Source organism: Otolemur garnettii, unplaced genomic scaffold (assembly GCF_000181295.1).
Source record: "Otolemur garnettii isolate 467f Iridium unplaced genomic scaffold, OtoGar3 scaffold00082, whole genome shotgun sequence".
In the NCBI taxonomy this organism is placed as follows: Eukaryota; Metazoa; Chordata; class Mammalia; order Primates; family Galagidae; genus Otolemur; species Otolemur garnettii.
The window spans coordinates 7734919-7740699 of record NW_003852477.1 but is presented as its reverse complement, the minus strand read 5'-3'; positions in this window follow the sequence as shown (position 1 = coordinate 7740699).

Below are 5781 nucleotides of genomic sequence, written 5' to 3'. Positions count from 1 at the left end.
GAGGGGTCACAGAAATGCCTTAGCCTGTCACGGTTATGGGCACCAAATTAGTAGCAGAATCATAGACATCTCATTTCAGGGACATGGTGGCCTTGTCCTGGTGAAAAAACTGCCCTTCCCTGCTCCCATGCCCACCCCGGGGGCAGGCGGGCTTCTTGCTCTGGCAGGTGCTGCAGAGGCCATGACTTGGCTAGAAGCAGAGTCAGTGCTTAGAAGATGCTCTGGATCATCTGAGAGCATGAACCCTCGGTGCATGGGCCAAGACTGCCCTGCACAACTCAGGGCATGAAGGAGCCTGGGATGGTGTGACAGACAAGTCACACTTTGTGGTCACCTTACAGAATGGTTTAAAAAGGCATGTAGTTCCTTGGAGCTGCTAATCCATGGGTAGATCTGGGTGATGACATTTCACAATCTGCTCAGTCCTCCCCCAGAGTGGGCAGAAGCAGGGGCTGTTTTCCTGGAAAAGATATCAAACCAAGAAGGGCTTCTCAGTTGAAAGTGACCTTTATGCATGATATGTTTGTGCATTAAACTTCTGGAATGTTCTCTTGTCTGAGAACACAGTTCAGGTTGTCATCAAACCCTGCTTTGCCCCTTGTAAGTCTGCTTATGAATTCAGTTACAGAAGTCACAGTGTTGATTCTAAGGGCAACGCTGATATCACTGACGTATATTTACAGGTAAAATCTACTCATTTTCCTTCTAGTGTTTTTCTATTGATAGATGTTATACACAGAGAAGGATAAAAAATGGCAGTAAAATATTGCTACTGTAAGTTTAAATACTCATTTCCTCTGTATAAAATCCGCAGTGAAACTGAATATTTAATAGCTGGAAGATTATCTTGAAAGATTGGGTTGTTTTTGTCTTTTCCTGGACATGCTACATGCTGGGAAAGCCTTTTTGGTTACATCAGATTCTTCAAATTTTATTGAGTCCATTAGCAAGTCCTCCAAGAACAAACTTATAAAATTAAGGGTTGCTGCTCCCTTTGGGCTCACAAGTGATCTGAAAAAAACCTACCCAATCCACTAGCAGGAATTTTATTGCCTCCATAATTTGTTTACTTCAAAGGACAACCATTTACAAGTTTCCCAGTTCATCTGAAGTTTGAATCAATGACGTTCTGAGTTTCCTAAGTTTTCACGGATGGAGACTCCTCCATGGTCTTCTCAGACTGAAGCCAAGTATCTCATTTACAATGAGGGTGTGCCCTTAATCCATGTTAGCTACAGACTTTCTCTAAGTTTAAGAGGACTCTAGAGACAGAAAAATATTTCTCTTTGGGACTAGGGTTGGGGACTGTAGCTGACTTCATACCTCCTTAGCCAAAGTCACTCCCCTGGACCTGTTCCCAAGGTTGATGGCTGCATGGGGAAGTTTAGGTCTTCTCTGCTTGGATACAAATGTTTTTCACACTATAGGCTCAGAACCATTTAAAGTTGTATCTAGCGAACCTCACAGTTTAGGAGGAGCCTGGCCGGACAGTTTGCCAGTTCTGCATGCATCCACTCGTGTTTGTGGTTTTGATTTGTGTGGAGTTTTATATGCTTCACTTTGGGGGTTAATTTCAAAGCATTCTGGTTAGCTCAGGCTATTACTCACTGGGAACCAAGCTACTACTGAATGACGAGGCTCCTACTAGAGACTGTGCTAAAGAAAGTGGACTGGCTCTTGCTCCACACTGGTCCTGGCTGTTTCAATCTTCCTATGCTCACTTGGACCCACCTGGAGCAGGAGCCCCCTTCCTGGATGCTTCTGGGACAGGAGATGTCTTTACCTACAACTTCTCATGGATAGTTATGGCTCTCTTCCCTTTTCTGGACTGCGTACCCAGACTTGCCTGCAGCTGACCAGAGCCGTGGGTCTAGTTCTAGCAACGTGCTGGGAAAGAGGTAATGTGTGCTGCTTCCAGGCCATAGCAGTTAGGAGCTGGTGTGAGATTTTCCATGTTCCTACTGTTATGAACCCTGAAGCCTCTTGTTGAGATGGAGATGCTGGATTACTGCATGAGCCTGGGATGTTGAGTGAAACCTTGGATGGCCCCGGAAAGTTGGCTGCAGCTGGAGAAGGTTTGGGAACAAAAAATAAACTGCTGCAGTTGTTCCTTTCAGAAACTTTGGTGTTGCCTATTATGGCATCGTGATCTAGCCTCTTTGATTGATACATGCATAAATCAAATACGATTGTAAAAACAAGGCCTGCTCTTGTTGTATGATTCGTGCTGTTGCCTAGTCGCTGTTGATAGTGGAGTGTCAAAGAAGAAGGGTGCTTTTCATGGCGGGAGGAGGATATTGATTACTACCCAAGAGCCACTGGCCATTTCTTCCGTGTGATGAAGCCTCAGTTTTGCTTGGGAAACATGCCCCACCGCCACCCTCCCCCCACCTCCCCACAGACACCCTTTCCCATGCAGTGACATACTTCATTGAGCCTGTCATGATAGTCCATGGGCACAGGACACAACTGTAATTCATGTGCTAAAAGATGATGGCATCTCCTGGGGTGGGGGGCTCTGGTTAAGATTTCCTTTTCTTAAAATAATACATGTTGGGAATAGTCTTCTTTCTCCCTTGGATTTTCTTGTGTCTTCATATGACTCTTGGGATGGTGCAATCATATCAAAACCACAACAGTAGGCAAATCATCATGAAAATTGGCAGAAGAGAAAGGCAGAAAGACCCCATGTCAGTGCTGAGCCACCAAATTCACTCACCCTAAACGTTCCCAACCTTAGAAATTCATGTTAAGCATGAAAATTATTTTATACATTACAGTTTAATCAATTGAGGCATTCTTTCACGGTTGATACGTGAAACGTGTTTAAACTGTGCAGGTCCACTTACAGGTCCACCCCTGAGAGAGCAGGACCAACCAACTCCTCTCTTCCTCTGCCTCCACATCCTAGTCATTGTGAAGATGGTCCACTTCCACTTACTGAATAGTAAGTATATTTTCCTTCTTTTCTTTTCTTTCTTTCTTTTTTTTTTTTGAGACAGAGTCTCACTATGTTGCCCTGAGTAGAGTGCTGTGGCATCACAGCTCAAAGCAACCTCAAACTCTTGGGCTTCAGCTATTCTCTTGCCTCTGCCTCCCAAGTAGCTGGGACTACAGGTACTTTTTTTTTTTGTTGTTGTTGTTGTTGTTGCAGTTTTCATTGTTGTTTAGCTGGCCCAGGCTGGGTTCAAATCTACCAGCCTTGGTTTATGTGGCCAGCACCGTAACCACCGTGCTATGGTGCTGAGCTTCCTTATTTTCTTAATAGCATTTTCTTTTCTCTAGCTTACTTATTGGATGAATACAGCATATAATACATAAGTATATAAATACGTGGCCATCAACTGCTTATGTTATCAGTAAGGTTTGCTTTAAGTTGGGGGGGAGTCAAAAGTTATATGCAGATTTTCAACTACATAGGGTATGGGCATCCCTATCTCCATATTGTTCATGGGTCAACTGTATATCCTTTCTTTCTGGAATAGAATCTATTCTTTTTCCTTTTCTCTGCTTTCTGTCCTCCCCCGCTTCTGGTAGGTTTCCATACACACTTGCTCAAATAAGCATATTGGAAATAGCAAAAACTTTGTCTTGTCACTAGTGACCCATGCTAGTTAATTAGTTTTGCTAAGTCTCAGCTTTTTCTTTGTAAAATAGGGAATACAAAACCTATACAGAGATATGATAAAGTTAAACAATGGTTTTTAGTGGTATGATAAATAATAACTAACATTTATTGACTCTTGTTAGGTGTCTGGTACTATTTTAAGGTACACATGCACACATACAGCAATCCTGTGATAAGGGTACTAATATCATTTCATTCCACAGATGAGAAGTGTGAGCACCTTATCTGAGATCTTGTTAACAGAGAGTGACAGCTTGGCTTCTGAATCCAGTAGCATAACGTCAAAGCCCTTAATCCAGTATGAGCACATAGAGTTGACTCTCTGCTAAAGGCCAGGCCCAGACTTCTGTGTGTCTTTGCCCTTGTCCTTCTACCATCTGCTCCCTACTAATAAGATTCATAAAGAAGGGGGCTGCTATGGTTTGGATATTTGACCCAGCTCCAATCTCATGTTGAAATTTGATATCCAGTGTTGGAGGTAGGGAATAATGGGAGGTGTTTGTGTCATGGGGGTGGATGTCTCCTGAATAGATTAATGCCCCTTTGGTGAGAGTTCCCGCTCTGTGAGTTCCCCTGAGAACTGACTGTTAAAAAGAGTCTGGCACCTCACCTCTGCTTCCTCTCTCACCCTGTGATCACTACACAGGCTTCCCTTCACCTTCCTCCATGAATGGAAACAGCCTGAGGCCCTCACCAGAAGCAGATGCTGGCGCCTTGCTTCTTGTGCAGCCTGCAGAACCGCGTGCCAAATGAATGTCTTTTCATTATATATTGCCCAGCCTCAGGCATTCCTTTATAGAAACACACAATGGACTAAGATAGGGGTTCTCAGACAAAATAAAAAAGAGATCACAAAACAAGAAAGATATAACAGCGGGCAGGCTAGCCTCCCCACAAGATGTCCTTGGGAGCAGGGTCACTAGCAGTCGTAGCAGAGAAGCACTCCCAGGCTCTGTCTTGGGCTTGTTTCTTTTCTTTCCTTTTTTGTTTGTTTCAACTTTTTATTTTAGAGTAATTATAGATTCACAGGAAGTTACAAAGAAATATACAGGGAGGTCCTGGGCACCCCCCACCCAGTGTTAAGCCCTTGCTTACCTATGGCACAATATCAAAGCCAGGAAACTGATGGGTACCATCCCAGGGCTTCTTCAGCTCTCCCCAGTCTCACATGCACGTGTGTGTGCACCTGTCGCACCATGCAATTCTCTCCTATATGTATATTTGGGTGTCCTCCACTACAGTAAGATACAGGCCTGTTCCATCACCAGGATCCCTTGAGTTGCCCTTTTGTAGGTCATAGCCGCTGCCCTCTTTCCCACTCCCCCTATCCTCCAGAAACCACTAATCTGTTTCCATAATTTTGTCATTCCAAGAGTGTTACATAAATAGATCACACTTACGTGATCTTTTGAGGTTGGCATTTCGCACACAACATACAATTTCCTGGAAATCCATCCAAACAGTTGATGTTGTTTATCAGTAGCTGTTTCTTTTTATTGCTTAGTGATATTTCATGGTGTTCATGCACCAGTTTGTTTAACCAGTCACCTGTTGAAGGATGTTTGGTTGCTTTCAGTTTTTTGCTATTATCAATAAAGCTGGTATGAACATTTGTGCACAGGTTTCTGTGCAAACATAAGGTTTCCTTCCTCCAGGATAGACATCCACAAGCTTGACTGCTGGGCCATGTGGTAAGTACAAGTTTAGCATTTTAGAAACTGCCCAACTATTCTCCAGAGTGGTGATGACATTTCACAGCCTCATCTTGCATATATCCTATGTTTTATCTTTCTTTTCACTTATATTTTGCTTTGCTTTTTAAAAAGCTTTTCATTTTAAAATAATTTTGCATTTAACATAAAAGTTGCAAGAATAGTACAAAGAATTCTCATAGTCTTCTCCAAGATCAACCAAACGCTCATTTTGCCACAATTGCCTCAGCATTTCCTACCTCTGAGAACAAGGACATCACCTTCTATATCACCATACACTGATCAAAATGAGGACATTTAACAATGCTTACCTAAAATACAAGTGTTTTTCAGATTTTCTCAGTACAACGGATAGAAATTTTTTTTCATGGGATTTCATCACAAATCACAGGCTCCATTCCCTTGTGTCTCTTTGCTTTAGTCACTTTTAACCTAGGAGAA